The sequence below is a fragment of the Scyliorhinus torazame genome, chromosome 13 (genome assembly GCF_047496885.1).
Source record: "Scyliorhinus torazame isolate Kashiwa2021f chromosome 13, sScyTor2.1, whole genome shotgun sequence".
Lineage (NCBI taxonomy): Eukaryota > Metazoa > Chordata > Chondrichthyes > Carcharhiniformes > Scyliorhinidae > Scyliorhinus > Scyliorhinus torazame.
In genome coordinates this window covers 30864005-30886300 of record NC_092719.1, presented here as the reverse complement: position 1 = coordinate 30886300, position 22296 = coordinate 30864005, and the positions used below count along the sequence as shown (strand labels likewise).

The 22296-nt window shown below is 49.1% G+C and overlaps 1 protein-coding gene across 1 annotated transcript in view; it reads left to right on the top strand.

Moving 5' to 3' along the window:
• The window catches only part of drd4-rs (dopamine receptor D4 related sequence), a 133801-nt gene that overhangs the window by 90982 nt on the left and 20523 nt on the right, over nucleotides 1-22296 (top strand). Inside the window, exon 2 of the mRNA XM_072471235.1 lies at nucleotides 19355-19514. The gene's annotated coding sequence lies outside the window, so the exon portion shown is untranslated. The remainder of the gene's footprint in view (nucleotides 1-19354; nucleotides 19515-22296) is intronic.

Sequence of the window (22296 nt, the reverse complement as noted above, 5' to 3'; positions counted from 1 at the left end):
ATCTGTACCAGGAACCCTGGCTGATTTACCCTCTCACTAATCCAGGAGTTGGATGGTGATCTGGAGCAGGAACCCAAGCTGATTGCCCTTCTCACTATTCCAGGAGTTGGACAGTGATCTGGAGCAGGAACTCTGGCTGATTTCCCCTCTCACTAATCCAGGAGTTGGACAGTGATCTGGACCAGGAACCCTGCCTGATTTACCCTTTCACTAATCCAGGAGTTGAACAGTGATCAGGAGCAGGAACCCTGGCTGATTTACCCTCTCACTAATCCAGGGGTTGGACAGTGATCTGGAGCACGAACCCTGGCTGATTTCCCCTCTCACTAATCCAAGAGTTGGACAGTGATCTGGAGCAGGAATCCTGGCTGATTTCCCCTTTCACTATTCCAGGAGCTGGACAGTGATCTGGAGCAGGAATCCTGGCTGATTTCACCTCTCACTAATCCAGGAGTTGGACAGTGATCAGGAGCAGGAACCCTGGCTGATTTCCCCTCTTACTAATCCAGGGGTTGGACAGTGATCTGGAGCAGGAACCCTGGCTGATTCCACCTCTCACTAATCCAGGAGTTGGACAGTGATGTGGAACAGGAACCCTGGCTGATTTCCCCTCTCACTAATCCAGGAGTTGGACAGTGATCTGGAGCAGGAACCCAAGCTGATTGCCCTTCTCACTATTCCAGGAGTTGGACAGTGATCTGGAGCAGGAACTCTGGCTGATTTCCCCTCTCACTAATCCAGGAGTTGGACAGTGATCTGGAGCAGGAACCCTGGTTGATTTCCCCTCTCACTAATCCAGGAGTTGGACAGTGATCTGGAACAGGAACCCTGGCTGATTTCCCCTCTCACTAATCCAGGAGTTGGACAGTGATCTGGAGCAGGAACCCAAGCTGATTGCCCTTCTCACTATTCCAGGAGTTGGACAGTGATCTGGAGCAGGAACTCTGGCTGATTTCCCCTCTCACTAATCCAGGAGTTGGACAGTGATCTGGAGCAGGAACCCTGGTTGATTTCCCCTCTCACTAATCCAGGAGTTGGACAGTGATCTGGAACAGGAACCCTGGCTGATTTCCCCTCTCACTAATCCAGGAGTTGGACAGTGATCTGGAGCAGGAACCCTGGCTGATTTCCCCCTCACTAATCCAGGAGTTGGTCAGTGATCTGGAGCAGGAGCCCTGGCTGATTTCCCCTGTCACTAATCCAGGAGTTGGACAGTGATCTGGAACAGGAACCCTGGCGGATTTCCCCTCTCACGCACACAGGAGTTGAACAGTGATCTGGATCAGGAACCCTGGCTGATTGCCCTACTCACTAATCCAGGAGCTGGACAGTGATCAGGAGCAGGAGCCCTGGCCGATTTCCCCTCGCACTAATTTAGGAGTTGGACAGTGATCTGGAGCAGGAGCCCTGGCTGATTTCCCCTCGCACTAATTTAGGAGTTGGGCAGTGAACTAGCACACCACTAGTCTCCAGCTGCCATCCTGAAAAAGACCCCTTTATCCCCACTCTCTGCCTTCTGCCCGTCAATCCTCTATCCATGCCAGGATCTTATACTTAACACCATGGACTCTTAACGTCTTTAACAATCTCCTATGCGGCACCCTGGCAGATTTCCCCTCTCACTAATCCCGGCGTTGGACAGTGATCTGGAGCAGGAACCCTGCCTTACGTCTGCTCCCTCTAACCCAAAGATCACTGGGTAATGACCCTTTCCCTTTATGTGTTGACAGGCAAGTTTAAGGCTAGATGTTTGGATTTTGGTGAAGAATATAGACGTTGGTGACATTGATATTATTACATTAAGGGAGAGGCAGACAGATTCCTCCGTTTCTCATCTCCTTCCTCACTCTGACCTAGACGTTGACTCTCCAAGGGACTATTTTCCATGCTAAATCACATGACCTGGGATGTGAGTGTGTTTAAACAAGGTGATAGCAGAACTGCTAGATGTGCCAGCCCTAGGCATCATCTCAGTGAGCACGGACAAGAGTTGTTATGGGGTCTGGGTCAGCACTCTGTTACCATCTTAGTCAACCCATGCGGTCAAACCTTTAGGTTTGAAGACCATAAGACAATAAGACATAGGAGCAGAATTAGGCCACTCGGCCCATCGAGTTTGCTCCGCCATTCAATCATGGCTGATATTTTTCTCATCCCCATTCTCCTGCGATCTCACTATAACACCTGATCCCCTTATTAATCAAGAACCTATTTATCTTTGTCTTAAAGACACTTGGTGATTTGGCCTCCACATCCTTCTGCGGCAAAGAGTTCCACAGATTCACCACCCTCTGGCTGAAGAAATTCCTCCTCATCTCTGTTTTAAAGGATCGTCACTTTAGTCTGAGCTGGTGTCCTCTGGTTCTAGTTTTTCCTACAAGTGGAAACATCCTCTCCACACCCACTCTATCCAGGCCTTGCAGTATCCTGTAAGTTTCAATAAGATCCCCCCTTCATCCTTCTAAACTCCAACGAGTACAGACCCAGAGTGCTCAACCGTTCCTTATACAACAAGCTGTTCATTCCAGGGATCATTCTTGTGTATCTCCTCTGGACCCTTTCCAAGGCCAGCACATCCTTCCTTAGATATGGGGCCCAAAACTGCTCACAATACTCCAAATGGGGTCTGACCAGAGCTTATACAGCCTCGTAAGAAATCTTCCAACACCAGGTTAAAGTCCAACAGGTTTGTTTCGAATCACTAGCTTTTGGAGCACTGCTCCTTCCTCAGGTGAATGAAGAGGTATGTTCCAGAAACATATATAGACAAAGTCCAAGATGCAACACAATGCTTTGAATGTGAGCATTTGCATGTAATTAAGTCTTTACAGATCCAGAGATAGGGGTAATTAATCCCAGGTTAAAGAGGTTGAATTGTCCCAAGCCAGGATAGTTGGTAGGATTTCGCAAGCCCAGGCCAGATGGTGGGGGGTGAATGTAATGCAACATGAATCCATGGTCCGGTTGAGGCCGTACTCATGTGTGCTGAACTTCGCTATAAGTTTCTGTTCGGCAATTCTGCGTTGTCGCGCGTCCTGAAGGCCGCCTTGGAGAACGCTTACCCGGAGATCAGAGGCTAAATGCCCTTGACTGCTGAAGTGTTCCCCGACTGGAAGGGAATAGTCCTGCCTGGCGATTGTCACGTGATGTCCGTTCATCCGTTGTCGCAGCGTCTGCATGGTCTCACCAATGTACCACGCTTCGGGACTTCCATTCCTGCAGCATATGAGGTAGACAACGTTGGCCGAGTCGCACGAGTATGCACCGCGTACCTGGTGGGTGGTGTTCTCACATGTAATAGTGGTACCCATGTCGATGATCTGGCACATCTTGCAGAGATTGCCATGGCAGGGTTGTGTGGTGTCGTGGTCGCTGCTCTGAAGGCTGGGTAGTTTGCTGCAAACAATGGTTTGTTTGAGGTTGCGCGGTTGTTTGAAGGCAAGTAGTGGGGGTGAGGGGATGACCTTGGCATGATGTTTGTTTTCGATGACGTGTTGAAGGCTGCGAAGAAGATGTAGTTTCTCCGCTCCAGGGAAATATTGGACGACGAAGGGAACTCTGCCGGTTGTGTCCCGTGTACAGCCTCAGAAGTACATCCCTGGTCTTGTATCCTAGCCCTCTTGACATGAATGCTAACATTGCATTTGCCTTCTTAACTGCCGACTGAACCGTAAGCGAATCATGAACAAGGACTCCCAAGTTCCTCTGTGCTTCTGATTTCCTAAGCATTCTCCCAATTCGAAAAAAGTTTATGCCTCACACTTTTCCACATTGTATTTCATTTGCCACTTCATTGCCCACTCTCCTAGCTTGTCCAAGTCCTTCTGCACCCCCCTTGCTTCCTCAATACTAACTGTCCCTCTACAGAACTTTGTATCATCTACAAACCTAGCAACAGTGCCTTCAATTACTTCTTCCAGATCGTTAATATATATTGTGAAAGTTGTGGTCCCAGCGCAGACCCCTGAGGCACACCATTAGTCACCAGCTGCCATCCTGAAAAAGACCCCTTTATCCCCACTCTCTGCCTTCTGCCCGTCAATCCTCTATCCATGCCAGGATCTTACCCCTTAACACCATGGGCTCTTAACGTATTTAACAATCTATCTCCTATGCGGCACCTTGTCAAAGGCCTTTGTCAGACATGACCTCCCCTTTGACAAAGCCGTGCTGACTCAGTCCTATTTTACCATGCATTTCCCAGCACTCTGCGATCTCATCTTTAATAACGGACTCTAAACTTTTACCAATGACCGAAGTCAGGCTAACCCGCCTATAATTTCCCATCTTCTGCCTCCCTCCCTACTTAAACAGTGGTGTTACATTAGCCACTTTCCAGTCCTTCCTCCAGTAATTCCTAAAAGATAACCACCAATGCCTCCACAATTTCCTCAGTTATCTCTTTTAGGACACTGGGATGTAGTCCATCCGGTCCAGGTGACTTATCCACCTTCAGACCTTCCAGTTTTACCAGAACCTTCTCCTTTGGGCAGCACGGTAGCACAAGTGGATAGCACTGTGGCTTCACATAGTCAGGGTCCCAGGTTCAATTCCCAGTTGGATCACTGTCTGTGTGGAGTCTGTACCTTCTCCCCGCGTCTGCGTGGGTTTCCTCCAGCTGCTCCGGTTTCCTCCCACAGTCCAAAGACGTGCAGGTTAGGTGGATTGGCCATAATAAATTGTCCTTAGTGACCAAAAAGGGTAGGAGTGGTTATTGGGTTACGGGGACAGGGTGGAAGTGAGGGCTTAAGTGGGTCGAATGGCCTACTTCTGCACTGTATGATCTATGTTATTGTTATAACCTGCCTGCTTACCATTGGCTGGGGACTAATGACAATCCCACAATCCTGTGGGAGTATGAGCTTCCCCAATGAGGGGGGCGGAGAAACCATTAGTAAACTCCAAGTATAAATAAAGCTGGCCAGTTTGGAAACAGCAGGAAGGAGTGTGCAGCAAGGGAAGTTGCTGCTGTTATATATATATATATGTTATTGTAAATAAATGTTATTACTTTGTATCCTTAAAACTCGTGCTGGATTCTTCGTGGCCCTCACAAAACTGGCGACAAAGGTTAAAGTGAATAGCTGTCTACACTGCTGAAGCCACCTCCCTGGATTTTTGTTGGATACAGGTTGGAAGGTGTTTTCTATTATACCATGCCTCTGTACGGACGTTTGGATGTTTTTGATGCTGCGCTGGAAAGCTGTAACCAGTACACACAACGGATGCGTTACTATTTCCGGGCAAACAATATCACCGAAAACGAGCGCCAGGTGGTCATATTGCTCACCGCCTGCGGCCCGCATACGTTTGGGGTGATTAGGAGCCTTACGTACCCAGCTGCGCCGGACACCAAAACGTTTGATGAACTTGTGAATATAGTGGGGCAACATTTTAACCCAACCCCGTCCACGATAGTCCAGCGTTACCGGTTTAATACCGCTGAGAGGACCCCTGGAGAATCCCTTGCCGATTTTCTATCCAGGCTACGCAGGATTGCGGAGTACTGTGACTATGGTGAGACCTTGTCAGAAATGTTACGCGACTGTTTGGTTTGCGGTATTAACAATGCGGCCACCCAGAGGAAGTTGTTAGCTGAGCCAACATTGACTTTTCAACAGGCCATTCAAATAGTATTGTCCCGAGAGAGCGCAGAACGAGGAGTGCAGGAGCTACAGGGAATGGAAGTGCATGCCTTGGGGCGCAACCCCTTCCGTCCGAAAACGTGCCCCCGCACTCCTGCGGTACCTTGGGCGAGGCAACGTCCGGACCGACGCCAGTGGCCGTCGGACATTCCTCCCCGAAGGGAGCCTTCTCCAGAACCAATGGATGAGGAGCCATGTCCGTGTCAGACTTGTAGGCGCCGACCCCGTTGCGGACGGCGGTCCGAGGGGGGCCAGAGGCGCCGTCATTCCGACTGAAACTGGGACCAGCCCAGGGGCCGTACCTTCCATGTGGATGAACCTGCGGCGACTACACCTGAGGACGTGGAGACGGAGGACGACTGCCTGCAGCTGCATTGTGTGGCAGCTCCCCGTGTGGCCCCCATTAAGGTGACAGTACGGGTCAATGGCCACCCGCTTGAGATGGAGTTGGACACTGGTGCAGCGGTCTCCGTGATCGCCCAGAGGACATTCGACCGCATCAAGCAGGGTATACAGACCCTTACATTAACCGACTCACAGGCCAGGTTGGCCACCTACACGGGGGAACCACTGGACATTGCAGGAACTACAATGACCCCTGTTGTTTATGGACGCCAGGAGGGGCGTTTCCCACTTATCGTGGTGCATGGCCATGGGCCCAGCCTGCTGGGTCGGGACTGGTTGCGCCATTTGCGGTTGCAATGGCAGCACATCCTCCAAACAGTTTCTGAAGGGTTGACTGAGGTGCTAGGACGATACCCAGATGTATTCCAGCCTTGTTTGGGGAAAATAAAAGGGGCCGTAGCCCGTATCCAAGTCGAACCAGGAGCCACGCCGCGCTATTTCCGGGCGCGCCCGGTGCCTTACGCCTTGCTCGAGAAGGTAGAAGGGGAGCTCACTCGTTTGGAGAGTTTGGGTATTATCAGGCCCGTCCGTTTTGCTGACTGGGCAGCACCAATTGTACCTGTAATGAAGCCAGATGCCACAGTTCGGTTGTGTGGCGACTATAAACTTCCAGTGAATACGGCTTCCCGACTCGACCGATATCCAATGCCTCGCATAGAGGATCTCTACGCGAAACTTGCAGGTGGACTCTCGTTCACAAAATTAGATATGAGTCACGCCTACCTGCAGTTGGAGCTGGACCCTGCCTCCCGACCATATGTAACGATTAATACACACCGGGGCCTGTATGAATAGACACGGTTGCCCTTTGGAGTATCCTCTGCCTGCGCAATTTTTCAATGTGTTATGGAGGGCATTTTGAGAGGTTTACCACGTGTTGCTGTCTACTTAGATGACGTTTTGATTACAGGGACGTCGGAGCAGGAACATTTGGAAAATCTGGAGGCTGTCCTTAGACGCCTTTCGGAGGCTGGAGTCCGTTTACGTCGCACAAAGTGCGTATTTCAGGCAAAGGAAGTAGTCTACATAGGTTATCGGGTGGACCGCGATGGTTTGCACCCCGTCGCAGAGAAGGTGCGTGCAATTCAACAGGCCCCCGCCCCGACTGACACTTCGCATCTTCATTCTTTTCTCGGTCTCGTAAACTATTACGGGAAGTTCCTGCCCAATCTGGCAACTACGCTGGCCCCTTTGCACCTTCTACTAAAGAAAAATCACACCTGGGTTTGGGGTCAGCCGCAAGAGTCCGCTTTCCGGCAGGTAAAGCAACAATTGTCGTTGTCTGGGTTACTAACCCACTATGATCCTGGAAAGCCTTTGCTCGTCACATGTGATGCATCCCCGTATGGTATTGGGGTCGTCCTGTCCCACAAGATGGAGAATGGGGCCGAGCGACCGATAGCTTTCTCCTCCCGCACATTGACTGCAGCGGAGAAAAAGTACGCGCAGATCGAGAAGGAGGGCCTGGCAGTGGTTTTCGCGGTGAAACGCTTCCACCAGTACGTGTACGGCCGCCATTTCACTATCGTGACTGATCATAAGCCTCTGCTGGGACTTTTCAGAGAGGATAAGCCAATACCGCCCATTGCTTCCGCACGGATCCAGCGCTGGGCTTTGTTGCTTGCTGCATACGAGTAATCTCTGGAGCACAAACCAGGTACGCAGATAGCAAATGCCGACGCACTGAGCCGATTGCCTTTATCGACCGGCCCCATGTCGACCCCCATGACCGATGAGGTGGTTGCAACCCTAAATTTTATGGACACCTTGCCTGTCACGGCATCACAGATCCGTGAGTGGACCCAGACGGAGCCAGTCCTGTCAAAGGTTCGGCACATAGTCCTGTATGGTGGGCAGCATAGACAGCTCCCAGGCGAGTTGCGGGCATTTTCCTCCAAGCTGTCAGAGTTCAGCGTGGAAGATGGCATCCTCTTGTGGGGGACGCGTGTGATTGTCCCGGAAAAAGGCCAGGAGCCGATACTAACAGACTTGCACAATGGGCATCCAGGTGTGACCAAAATGAAAATATTGGCCCGGAGTTATGTCTCATGGCCAGGCCTCGACACCGACATTGAGAAGGTGGTCCAAAACTGCTCCATTTGCCAGGAGCATCAGAAGCTTCCGTCGGCCGCGCCCCTACATCACTGGGAATGGCCATGGCGGCCTTGGGCATGCTTGCATGCAGATTTCGCAGGCCCTTTTCAAGGATCCATGTTCCTTCTATTAATTGACGCCCAGTCTAAATGGCTAGAGGTGCATAAGATGCAAGGGACAACGTCCTGCGCAACAATTGAAAAGATGCGTTTGTCGTTTAGTACGCATGGCCTCCCCGAGGTGCTGGTCACGGATAACGGCACTCCATTCACGAGTGAGGAGTTTGCGAGGTTCACGAAGATGAACGGCATCCGCCATATCCGCACTGCCCCTTACCACCCGGCTTCAAATGGGTTGGCAGAGCGCGCAGTGCAGACATTCAAAAGAGGCCTAAAGAAGCAGTCTTCCGGATCAATGGACACGAGACTGGCTCGCTTTTTGTTTATGTATAGGACCACCCCCCATGCGGTGACTGGGGTAGCTCCCGCAGAACTCCTAATGGGCCGGAGACTTCGCACCCGCCTTAGTATGGTTTTCCCGGACATTGGCGCAAAAGTACACCGCACACAAGAACGGCAGGGACAGGGATTTTCTCGGCACAGCCGATTCGGCAGTTTGCGCCCGGTGATCCAGTGTTCGTTCGGAATTTTGCTGGTGGTGCCCAGTGGGTTCCTGGTGTAATCTTTCGCCAAACGGGCCCTATATCTTACCAGGTGCAAGCCCAGGGTCTTCTCCAGCGCAAACATGTAGACCACGTTCGGTCCAGAAGACCATCCCCTCAAAAGATTCCCCGCCCCCGGAGTTCATTTTTACAGCCGCATAGACCAGACACAAGGGAAGGTAGTCCTCACAATCTTCCACTGGTGCCTCACTCGAAGCCTGCGCAGGTCGTTACAGAACCGAATGGAGATAGAGACGCTGACATGACGGAGGCAGCAGACTCTGACTCTGAGACGGAGACACAGGATGCATCAAAGGGGGAATCCTCGGGTCCACGGGCCGTGGATGTACAACCGTTGCGCCGTTCATCACGGAAGCGCCGGTCTCCATCTCGTTACACGCCGCCTGATTCAGCGCCGCATGCAAATGGTGTCCGGCCTGCGGCCAAACGAGTCCGACGCCCTCCTTCGCCAGGGTCTTCGGTGGATTCCTTGGACTTTGGGGGGGAGGGATGTTATAACCTGCCTGCTTACCATTGGCTGGGGACTAATGACAATCCCACAATCCTGTGGGAGTATGAGCTTCCCCAATGAGGGGGGCGGAGAAACCATTAGTAAACTCCATGTATAAATAAAGCTGGCCAGTTTAGGAACCAGCAGGAAGGAGTGTGCAGCAAGGGAAGTTGCTGCTGTTATATATATATGTTATTGTAAATAAATGTTCTTACTTTGTATCCTTAAAACTCGTGCTGGATTCTTCGTGGCCCTCACAAAAGTTATCTATGTTAGTAATGGTCACTGCACTCACCTCTGCCCCCTGGTTCTCCTGGAGCTCTGGCGTCCCACTGGTGTCTCCCACCGTGAAGACTGATGCAAAGTAACTATTCAGTTCATCTGCCATTTCTTTGTTTCCTATTATTACTTCTCCAGCCACGTTTTCTAGTGGTCCAATGTCTATTTTTGTCTCTCCCTTACCTTTTATATATTGAAAGAAACTCTTCCTATTTTCTTTTATATTGCTAGCTAGCTTGCACTCATATTTCATCTTCTCCCCCCTTATTGCTTTTTTAGTTGTCCTCTGCTCGCTTTTAAAGGATTCCCAATCTTGTGATTTCCCACTACTCCTTGCCACTTTGTATTCTTTTTCTTTTGACTTTATGCAGTCCTTGACATCCCTCGTCAGCCATGGATGCCTTGTCCTCCCCTTCGCATGTTTCCTCCTACTTGGGATGAATTTCTGCTGTGCCTCCTGAATAAACCCCCAAAACTCCTGCCATTGCTGTTCCACTGTCTTCCCTGCTAGGTTCCTTCGCCAATCAATTCTGGCCAGCTCCTCCCTCATGTCTTTGTAGTTACCCTTATTTAATTGTAATACCGTTACATCGGATTCCAGCTTCTCCCTCTCAAACTGCAGGGTAAATTCTATCATATATGTGGTCACTGCTCCCTTAGGGTTCATAGAACTTACAGTGCAGAAGGAAGCCATTCAGCCCATCGAGACTGCACCGGCTCTTGGAAAGAGCACCCTACCCAAGGTCAACACCTCCACCCTATCTCCATAACCCAGTAACCCCACCCAACACTAAGGGCAATTTTGGACACTAATGGCAATTTATCACGGCCAATCCACCTAACTTGCACATCTTTGGACTGTGGGAGGAAACCGGAGCACCCAGAGGAAACCCACGCACACACTGGGAGGATGTGCAGACTCCACACAGACAGTGACCCAAGCCGGAATCAAACCTGGGACCCTGGAGCTGTGAAGCAATTGTGCTATCCACAATGCTACAATGCTGCCCACCTTAAGTTTGTTCCTTAAGGTTCCTTCACCTTAAGATCCCCAATCAAGTCTGTTTCATTACACATCACCAAATCCAGAATTGCCTGTTCCCTAGTGGGCTCTACCACAAGCTGCTCCAAAAAACCATCTCCCAAGCATTCCACAAGTTGCTTTTCTTGGGATCCACTTCCAACCTGATTTTCCCAGTCCACGTGCATATTGAAGTCCCCTATGATTATTGTGATATAGCCTTTTTAACATGCTTTCTCTATCTCCTGATTTTTCTATGTCTCCTGAAGGCCAAGGTATATGGGATGAATAGGAATGGGAATACCCATACATCTGTGTCTTTCCATAAAGTTAACTCTCTGCTTATCCTCCTAATATGCATTACCTCAAGTTTCTCTACATCAAACTGCATCTGCCACCTGTCTGTCCATTCCCGAATGTGAAGTCTTTCACATTCCTCCTCTGTTTGCTCAATCTTCTATTTTTGCATTGACAATCTTTCAGAGTGAGCTCCCGAAGCCCAAATGTAAGTGTGACTTGTATGTCACTTTCTGAACCCATCTCACCCTTGTGGAATGAAGAAAATTGACCAGAAGCCCTCTGATATTGTTAAATACTTTGAAGGGTTAAAGAGTTTATCCCTTAACAAGGGCAGCATGGTAGCATAGTGGTTAGCACAATTGCTTCACAGCTCCAGGGTCCCAGGTTCGATTCCTGGCTTGGGTCACTGTCTGTGCGGAGTCTGCACGTTCTCCCCGTATGTGCGTGGGTTTCCTCCGGGTGCTCTGGTTTCCTCCCGCAGTCCAAAGATGTGCAGGTTAGGTGGATTGGCCATGATAAATTGCCCTTAGTGTCCAAAATTGCCCTTAGTGTTCGGTTATGGGGATAGGGTGGAGGTGTTGACCTTGGGTGGGGTGCTCTTTCCAAGAGCTGGTGCAGACTCGATGGGCCGAATGGCCTACTTCTGCACTGTAAATTCTACGATAATCTATGAAATGCCACGATCATTTGTTATTCCCGTGTGAAGTGTCATGCTTATGCCTTTCACATTAGCATTGACATCAAGGCAGCAATTGAGAAGAACAAGAGAGATTCAGCTCATCAATTTGTGCCAGAAATCTCCTTCAAACTTCAAACAACCCATCTCCTGCTCTTCTCCTTCAAACAGAGGCTTGCACAGAGATCAGTCCTTTTCTGGAGTTGTTGAAGTTTTATTTCTTAAGATGTTTTGAGAAAGACGTCATACCGGTGATCTCGTACTGAACAGCAGAAATGTCCTTCAAATAAATAGAGGTGAGACCAAAGCCACTCTCCTCGGCCACCACCACAAACTCCATTCCCTCACCCCTCTCCCCAGGTCACTGCCTCAGGCTGAACTACATGGCTTTGCAACCCTTGTTATCCTATGTCAGTCTAAACTGAGCTTCCACCTACATATCACTCCCTCTCCGCGACCGCCTACTTCCATCTCCGTAACATCGCCCTTCTCTGCTCCGCCTCCACTCATCTGCCGTCGAAACCTTCATCCATGTTTCCTACATGGGCCCCAATCTGGCAACAATTTGAATTTAAAATTCTCATGATTGTTTTCAAATCTCTCCACAGTCTCATCCCTCCCTATCTCACGAACCTCCTCCAGCCTGACAATACTCTGGGGGTCTTTCTGCTCTTCTAATTCTGTGTCTTTTGCATCCCAGGCTTCATTGCTCCCCCATTGACGAATTCTTTGGTTTCCAGTCTTAATATCTCCTTATGTAGGTCAATGTCAAATTAGTGCCCAATTTATGCTCCAGTGAATTGCTTTAGGACTTTTAAAACTACATTTAAGGTGTTATATAAATGCAAGTTGTTGTTGATAACGCCGCCTCTCAGTCCCGCCTCCTGTGACATCAGGTTTTAGAGTGACGAATGGGACAACTCTGTGCTATGTCCAGCCCGGGATCCCAGGACTGCACACACTGGGGGAGAGCTCACATTAATAGAACATAGAACATAGAACGATACAGCGCAGTACAGGCCCTTCGGCCCACGATGTTGCACCGAAACAAAAGCCATCTAACCTACACTATACCATTATCATCCATATGTTTATCCAATAAACTTTTAAATGCCCCCAATGTTGGCGAGTTCACTACTGTAGCAGGTAGGGCATTCCACGGCCTCACTACTCTTTGCGTAAAGAACCTACCTCTGACCTCTGTCCTATATCTATTACCCCTCAGTTTAAAGTTATGGCCCCTCGTGCCAGCCATTTCCATCCGCGGGAGAAGGCTCTCACTGTCCACCCTATCCAACCCCCTAATCATTTCGTATGCCTCTATTAAGTCTCCTCTTAACCTTCTTCTCTCCAACGAAAACAACCTCAAGTCCATCAGCCTTTCCTCATAAGATTTTCCCTCCATACCAGGCAACATCCTGGTAAATCTCCTCTGCACCCGCTCCAAAGCCTCCACGTCCTTCCTATAATGCGGTGACCAGAACTGTACGCAATACTCCAAATGCGGCCGTACCAGAGTTCTGTACAGCTGCAACATGACCTCCTGACTCCGGAACTCAATCCCTCTACCAATAAAGGCCAACATTCCATAGGCCTTCTTCACCACCTTATCAACCTGGGTGGCAACTTTCAGGGATCTATGTACATGGACACCTAGATCCCTCTGCTCATCCACACTTTCAAGAACTTTTCCATTAGCCAAATATTCCACATTCCTGTTATTCCTTCCAAAGTGAATCACCTCACACTTCTCTACATTAAACTCCATTTGCCACCTCTCAGCCCAGCTCTGCAGCTTATCTATATCCCTCTGTAACCTGCTACTTCCTTCCACACTATCGACAACACCACCGACTTTAGTATCGTCTGCAAATTTACTCACCCACCCTTCTGCGCCTTCCTCTAGGTCATTGATAAAAATGACAAACAGCAACGGCCCCAGAACAGATCCTTGTGGTACTCCACTTGTGACTGAACTCCATTCTGAACATTTCCCATCAACCACCACCCTCTGTCTTCTTTCAGCTAGCCAATTTCTGATCCACATCTCTAAATCACCCTCAATCCCCAGCCTCCGTATTTTCTGCAATAGCCTACCGTGGGGAACCTTATCAAACGCTTTGCTGAAATCCATATACACCACATCAACTGCTCTACCCTCGTCTACCTGTTCAGTCACCTTCTCAAAGAACTCGATAAGGTTTGTGAGGCATGACCTACCCTTCACAAAGCCATGCTGACTATCCCTGATCATATTATTCCTATCTAGATGATTATAAATCTTGTCTCTTATAATCCCCTCCAAGACTTTACCCACTACAGACGTGAGGCTCACCGGTCTATAGTTGCCGGGGTTGTCTCTGCTCCCCTTTTTGAACAAAGGGACCACATTTGCTATCCTCCAGTCCTCTGGCACTATTCCTGTAGCCAATGATGACATAAAAATCAAAGCCAAAGGTCCAGCAATCTCTTCCCTGGCCTCCCAGAGAATCCGAGGATAAATCCCATCAGGTCCCGGGGACTTATCTATTTTCAGCCTGTCCAGAATTGCCAACACCTCTTCCCTACGTACCTCAATGCCATCTAATCTATTTACCTGGAGCTCAGCATTCTCCTCCACAACATTATCTTTTTCCTGAGTGAATACTGACGAAAAATATTCATTTAGTATCTTGCCTATCTCTTCAGACTCTACACACAACTTCCCATCCCTGTCCTTGACTGGTCCTACTCTTTCCCTAGTCATTCGCTTATTCCTGACATACCTGTAGAAATCTTTTGGGTTTTCCTTGATCCTTCCTGCCAAATACTTCTCATGTCCCCTCCTTGCTCGTCTTAGCTCTCTCTTTAGATCCTTCCTCGCTACCTTGTAACTATCCATCGCCCCAACTGAAACTTCACACCTCATCTTCACATAGGCCTCCTTCTTCCTCTTAACAAGAGATTCCACTTCTTTGGTAAACCACGGTTCCCTCGCTCGGCACCTTCCTCCCTGCCTGACCGGTACATACTTATCAAGAACACGCAGTAGCTGATCCTTGAACAAGCTCCACTTATCCAGTGTCCAACACTTGCAGCCTACTTCTCCACCTTATCCCCCCCAAGTCATGTCTAATGGCATCATAATTTCCCTTCCCCCAGCTATAACTCTTGCCCTGCGGTGTATACTTATCCCTTTCCATCCTTAACGTAAACGTCACCGAATTGTGGTCACTGTCCCCAAAGTGCTCACCTACCTCCAAATCCAACACCTGGCCTGGTTCATTACCCAAAACCAAATCCAATGTGGCCTCGCCTCTTGTTGGCCTGTCAATAAACTGTGTCAGGAAACCCTCCTGCACACACTGTACAAAAAACGACCCATCTAATGTACTCGAACTATATCTTTTCCAGTCAATATTTGGAAGGTTAAAGTCTCCCATAATAACTACCCTGTTACTTTCGCTCTTATCCAGGATCATCCTCGCCATCCTTTCCTCTACATCCCTAGAACTATTTGGAGGCCTATAGAAGACTCCCAACAGTGTGACCTCTCCTTTCATGTTTCTAACCTCAGCCCATACTACCTCGGAAGATGAGTCCCCATCTAGCATCCTCTCCGCCATCGTAATACCGCTCTTGACTAGCAGCGCCACACCTCTCCCTCTTTTGCCTCCTTCTCTGAGCTTACTAAAACACCTAAACCCCGGAACCTGCAACATCCATTCCTGTCCCTGCTCAATCCATGTCTCCGAAATGGCCACAACATCGAAGTCCCAGGTACCAACCCATGCTGCCAGTTCCCCTACCTTATTTTGTATACTCCTGGCATTGAAGTAGACACACTTCAAACCACCTACCTGAACACTGGCCCCCTCCTGCGACGTCAAATCACGGCTCCTGACCTCTATACTCTCATTCTCCCTTACCCTAAAACTACAATCCAGGTTCCCATGCCCCTGCTGCATTAGTTTAAACCCCCCCAAAGAGCACTAACAAATCTCCCCCCCAGGATATTTGTGCCCCGCAGGTTCAGATGTAGACCATCCTGTCTGTAGAGGTCCCACCTTCCCCAGAAAGAGCCCCAGTTATCCAGAAATCTGAATCCCTCCCGCCTGCACCATCCCTGTAGCCATGTGTTTAATTGCTCTCTCTCCCTATTCCTCATCTCACTATCACGTGGCACGGGCAACAACCCAGAGATAACAACTCTGTTTGTTCTAGTTCTGAGCTTCCATCCTAGCTCCCTGAAAGCCTGCCTGACATCCTTATCCCCTTTCCTACCTATGTCGTTAGTGCCAATGTGGACCACGACTTGGGGCTGCTCCCCCTCCCCCTTAAGGACCCGGAAAACACGATCCGAGACATCACGTACCCTTGCACCTGGGAGGCAACATACCAAACGTGAGTCTCTCACGCTCCCACAAAATCTCCTATCTGTGCCCCTGACTATCGAGTCCCCAATTACTAATGCTCTGCTCCTCTCCCCCCTTCACTTCTGAGCAACAGGGACAGACTCCGTGCCAGAGGCCCGTACCCCATGGCTTACCCCTGGTAAGTCCCCCCCCCCACAAGTATCCAAAGCGGTATACTTGTTTCTCAGGGGAACGACCGCAGGGGATCCCTGCACTGACTGTTTTTTCCCAGTCCCTCTTACAGTTACCCATCTATCTCCAATCTTTGGTGTAACTAATTCCCTGAAGCTCCTATCTATGACCCCCTCTGCCTCCCGAATGATCCGAAGTTCTTCCAACTCCAGCTCCAGTTCCCTAACTCGGTCTTGGAGGAGCTGGAGATGGCAGCACTTCCTGCATGTAAAATCAGCAGGGACACTAACGGCATCCCTCACCTCAAACATCCTGCAGGAGGAACATTGCACTCCCTTCCCTGCCATCCCTCTAACTTTCTACCAAGATCTGGCTAACAACTAAATTAAATTTTTTATATTAAAAAAAACAAAATATTAATAACAATAATAAAATATGGTACTTACCCCACACCAATGGGTTTTATTATTAGGTTAGAGGAGGAGGGCGGGTGGTTTCCTCTCCACCAGAATTTATTGGTGAGGGTCTTCCCAGAAGTCCGCGGGTCGACTTCCTGTTCCCGCCTTAAACACAAAAATTAAAAAAAAAAAATTTAAAGGAGAGACTTACCTCCCAGAAATCACTTCCGCACTGCCCCCGCTGACATGGACTAGCCTGCTCCGCTCCTGCTGAAATCGACTTGGCCTGCAAGGTAAGTAAGTTGTTAATCTGTACTTACCTCACCCAGGCAGCGACCTTTTAAACGGTCCCCTCTGCCTCGCAGCTCCCGCGCTTTTTCAAATTCCCGCGCTGTTTCTAAGGTCCCGGCTCTCACTCCCGAACTAAACAGCTGACCTGCAAGGTAAGGAAGTGGTTAATCAGTACTTACCTCACCCAGGCAGTGACCTTTTAAACGGTCCCCTCTGCCTCGCAGCTCCCGCGCTTTTTCAAATTCCCGCGCTGTTTCTAAGGTCCCGGCTCTCACTCCCGAACTAAACAGCTGACCTGCAAGGTAAGTAAGTTAATCAGTACTTACCTCACCCCAGGCAGCGACCTTTTAAACGGTCCCCTCTGCCTCGCAGCTCCCGCGCTTTTTCAAATTCCCGCGCTGTTTCTAAGGTCCCGGCTCTCACTCCCGAACTAAACAGCTGACCTGCAAGGTAAGTAAGTTAATCTGTACTTACCTCACCCCAGGCAGCGACCTTTTAAACGGTCCCCTCTGCCTCGCAGCTCCCGCGCTTTTTCAAATTATGTGGCCCTGCTCCAAATTCTTCACCATATTCACTAATCAGATTAGAGAATTTCAGGGCTATTGAGTCTCATCAATTGGGGCTTGCTGTCAAATTCCTGGCTTCCATATATTATTGGAAAATCAGAAAAAGGTGAAATAGTTTCACACCTGGAGCATCACATCTTGAGCGTCACCTCTGAGGGTCACATCTGGAGCGTCACACCTGGAGAGTCACATTCGGAGCGTCAAATTTAGAGCGTCACATTTGGAGCGTCACATTCGGAGCGACATATCTAGAGTGTCACATTCAGAGTGTCACATCTGGAGTGCAACATTCAGAGTGTCACGTTCAGAGTGTCACATTCAGAATGTCACATTCAGAGTGTCACATCTGGAGTGTCACATTCAGCGTGTCACATTCAGAGTGCCTCATTCAGAGTGTCACATTCAGAGTGTCACATTCAGAATATCACATCTGGAGTGTCACATCTGGAGTGTCACATCTGGAGTGTCACATCTGGAGTGTCACATCTGGAGTGCCACATCTGGAGCGTCACATTCAGAGTGTCACATTCAGAGTGTCACATTCAGAGTGTCACATTCAGAGTGTCACATCTTGAGTGTGACATTCAGAGTGTCACATTCAGAGTGTCACATCTGGAGTGTCACATTCAGAGTGTCATATTCAGAATGTCACATCTGGATGTCACATTCAGAGTGTCACACCTGGAGTGTCACATTCAGAGTGTCACATCTGGAGTGCCACATCTGGAGTGTCACATTCAGAATGTCACATTAAAAGTGTCACATCTGGACTGTCACATCTGGAGTGTCACATTCAGAATGTCACATTCAGAGTGTCACATTCAGAGTGTCACATTCAGAGTGTCACATCTGGAGTGCAACATTCAGAGTGTCACATTCAGAGTGTCACATCTGGAGTGTTCCGTTCAGAGTGTCACATCTGGAGTGTCACATTCAGAGTGTCACATTCAGAGTGTCACATTCAGAATGTCACATCTGGAGTGTCACATTCAGAGTGTCACATCTGGAGTGCCGCATTCACAGTGCCACATCTGGAGTGTCACATTCAGAGCGTCAAATCTGGATTGTGACAGAATGAAATTGACCATTGGTGATAGCGAATCAGCTGCCTGATTTTCACAACACTCGTTTTGTTTCCATGAAGATAAAGCAAGCTGCTGATTTATTGTTACCCAGTTTGTACCAACCACAAAGACCAAGTTCATCCCAAGACTCACAAGTGATAAATATATGGAGAGGTGTACATGGTCTTTGAGGAAACATGTGTGTGAAAGAGAGGGAAAGAGGCGGAGGGATAGAAGAAGAGATAATCAAAGAGAGCAAGAACAGAAAAGAGAGAGGGAGAGTGAAAGGAAAAGAGAAAACGAAAGAGAGGGAGAAGGCGAGATGGAGGAAGGGAAATGGATAGGGAAAAGAAAGGGAAGGAGAGGGAGAAAGATATAGAGATAAATGGGGAGAGGCAGGCAGAAAGGGAGAGGGGAGGCTGGAGAGAAAGAGGGGGAAGAACGGAAGGAGAGAGGGAAGGAGGATACGGAAGGAGGGAGAGAGGGAGGAAGAGAATGCAGGTGTGGGAGGGAGTGAGAGGAGTTGATGGGGATAGACAGGCAACAGAAGGAGGAAAGGGGTAAAAGGAGAGAGGGGGAAACAAGGGATAGAGGAAAAGAGAGGGGCGGAGAAAGAAGGGAGGTTGTAAGAGGGAGGGTGTGAGAGGGGAGGGTGTGAGAGAGAAATAGAGGCAGGAGAGAGAAAGGAAGAGGGAGAAAAGGAGGGAGGGAGTGAGAGAGAGAGAGAGCGAAGGAGTGAGGGAGAATAGGATGGCGTGAGAGAGAAAGGGAGGGTGTGATAGTGGAATGGAAAGAGGGAGAGAGAGAGAGAGAGAGAGGGGTGTGGGAGGAAATGTTGTAGCTGGCAGTCTCCACATATGGTGACTGGGAGGAGCTTTCATATTGCTCAGTTCTTGATCTCTAACATCTCTGCCCAGCACCTGCTCAACTGTACAGATAGAAATCTTCGCTGACTAGGAGGCTAGGATTACTACAGGAAACCCCGGGCAAGTCTCTCTTGGATGATGGAAACTACCCAAAGTGCACACTTAAATTAAGCCACAGTTTTCTACGACTTAATCGGCAAAGAACACGTTGGTGAGATTTCTGGTCTGTGATTAACCTGTGCTTCTGCATTGTTTCATTACTGCTCTAGATTGGAACCAATTAGATGTGGATAGATGTCAAACATTAATTTTAAAACATTGAGATTTATTCAAGCATGCTGTTTTAAAAAAAAAAAACTTTCTAACCCTGGAATGTACTTTTTGTCAACGGTCCAACTGATGCGCAGGGAGTGGATATTCCAGATCCTAGCTGAGCAGAGCAGTGAATAACCTGATCATATTCCCTCATCCATGCCTAACTATCCCTCGCTCACATTCACCACCTGTGTGGTGTCCCCTCCTGCAGTAGGTGGGGTACACCTCCTGGTTACGTAGTACAACCAGTTCATTGCTATTGTTCTGCTAGCTCTGCATTCTCTGTAATGAGTGCGGATGGGTAGACTGTATTTTAGTGAATATTTAGCAGCTTTCCCGTCCCTTTGTCATCATTCACAGCTAGTGTCCTTACTGGAGGCATTGTCTTATTGCGTGTTATGATTTGTGGAGCACCAGCTGCAGTTTAGCAATTGAGATGTTGTGGGTTATTAATCATCCCCCCCCCCACACACACAATTCTTGCTGCACCACCAGTTATTGATATGTTATCATCCCAATTTGGGCTGGGAACTGAACTAACTCTCGCATCTTGTTTAATTTAAGTGTGCACCATCTTGTTTGTATGTAAAGCCTCGTACTCCCCTAGGGATCATGGAATGGTATGCACTGCAGTAAACCGTTTGTGCTTATACTGCTTCCTTGACAGAGCTCCCATCTTAATCCCACTCTTTCCTCATAGTCCTGAAAATGTTTCTCCCCTCTGGTATTTTTCGAATATCCCTTTGAGTGACAGTACTGAATCTGCTGTCACCCTTTCAAACCATGCATTTGAGGTCACAATAGCTGATTGCATAACAAATAGTCCCCATGTTCTCTGTGGTCCTGTAGGTTAGCAATCATAGATTTATCCAGTCTTTCCAAATATATCAAGTGTTTCATCCTGGTCCCATTCGAATAAATCCTTCTCTCCGACCATGACCTTCTTTAGGAATAATGTCCACAATTGAAAACATTAATCCAGATGAAGCTTCATTCAGATGAGTCTTACCAAGTGATGTATTCAGGTTGAGCCTAACATCATTCTTTTTGTATTCTGTACCTTTACTAATACAGCTCAGGGTCCTGATGTTTTTTCGAAACAGTATTCTCAAATTGTCCTGCCATCTTCAAGAATTTGTGTACGTAGATATGCCATCAGCTCCCTCAGTTCTTTTTCCACTCTTTATTCTTCCCACCAAAATGTATCACTTTACACTTCTTTACGTTAAATTCCATCTGCTCCACGTCTGCCCATTTCACATACGTCCTCCTGAACTCTGCTCCCATTCTCCTTACTGTTTACTACATTTCCAAGAAAAGTCCCATCGCCTAATTGGAGGTTAGGCCCTCCATATCCAAAGAATGGTGGTCACAACATTGACCCCTGGGGGACACCAGGCTTCGCCGTAATTCTCTGTTGGCTTAGCCAATCTTGAACAATATCCCTTTAATCCGAAGGGCTTTAATTTTACTAATTATTCAAGTGATTAATTGCTCCTTGACTTGATGGTACTGAATCTATGGCTGCCATCTTTTCAGCCAGGATTCTCCAATCCCGCAGCCAAGTTGTGACGCCAACGTGAAAAGCGGCGCCAACCACTCCGACATCAACGGTCCTCGATCATCAGTATTGCTCCCCTTCCTAGGGGCTGATCTCCGCAGCTCCAGCTGGCGCTCTACGGCCGGCGTGAGTTTGTGCATATGCGCCACAGCCGGCGTTATTCTGCGCATGCGCGTGGATTCCTGTCTCCGCACCGGCCCCCGGGCAATATGGCGGAGCCCTCCAGGGGCCCGGCGCGGAGGAACATAGGCCCCCAAGTAACCAGACCGCCTGCCGATCGGTAAGCCCTGATCCCGGGTCAGGCCACCGTGGAGGCCCCCCCCTGGGGTCGGATCCCCCCGCCCCTCCACCAGGACGGCCCCCGCACACAGAACTTCCAGGTCCCGCCGTGTGGGACCATACGCCGGCGGGACTCGGCCGAACTCGGCGGCCCGCCGGGGCCCAGGGAATCGCTGGGGGGGCCACTTTCAAATGCCCCTGACCGGCGCGGCGGTGGCGATCCTGGTGACGGGGTGGCGTGGCGCGATTCTCGTGCCCCCCCCCCGGGGAATTCTCCGACCTAGCGCGGGGTCGGAGAATCCCTGTATTTGAGATCACAGTAACTCCTTGTGCTTTACCTCCTTCTCTTTCATTGACTGTTCCTTGGCTAATGTACCCTTAAAGTTCCTGTACTGAGAGATTCAGCAGGGGCACAACACTTTTATTGCTCTGCTCGCTACAAGCTCAGACTGCAACCCAATGCAACAAAAACAGATTCCAAAAGGGAACTGATTCAGTTTTTCATTAATTAAAGAGTAACGGGATTATTGTTAACCTTGGGGCCCAGGAAAGGGAGAAAACCACCACTTTCCAGAGCCTTGAACAAAACGTGTGTCATGTGCGTGAGTGATTGTGAAGAAAATGGAATGTAGGGAAGAGACGTGTGTGGAAGGTGGAGGACAGACATTGGGTGAGGGAGGTGATGTGTGAAGGCAATAAAGCAGACTGAAGAGACAAGGACCGCGATTCTCTGATATCGCAGCCAAGTGTTGACACCGGCGTCAAAACCTGCGCGAGCGGCGCTGCCGTCAACGGGCCTCCAGGCCCAGGAATTCTCCTGTTCTTCAGGGGCTAAAAT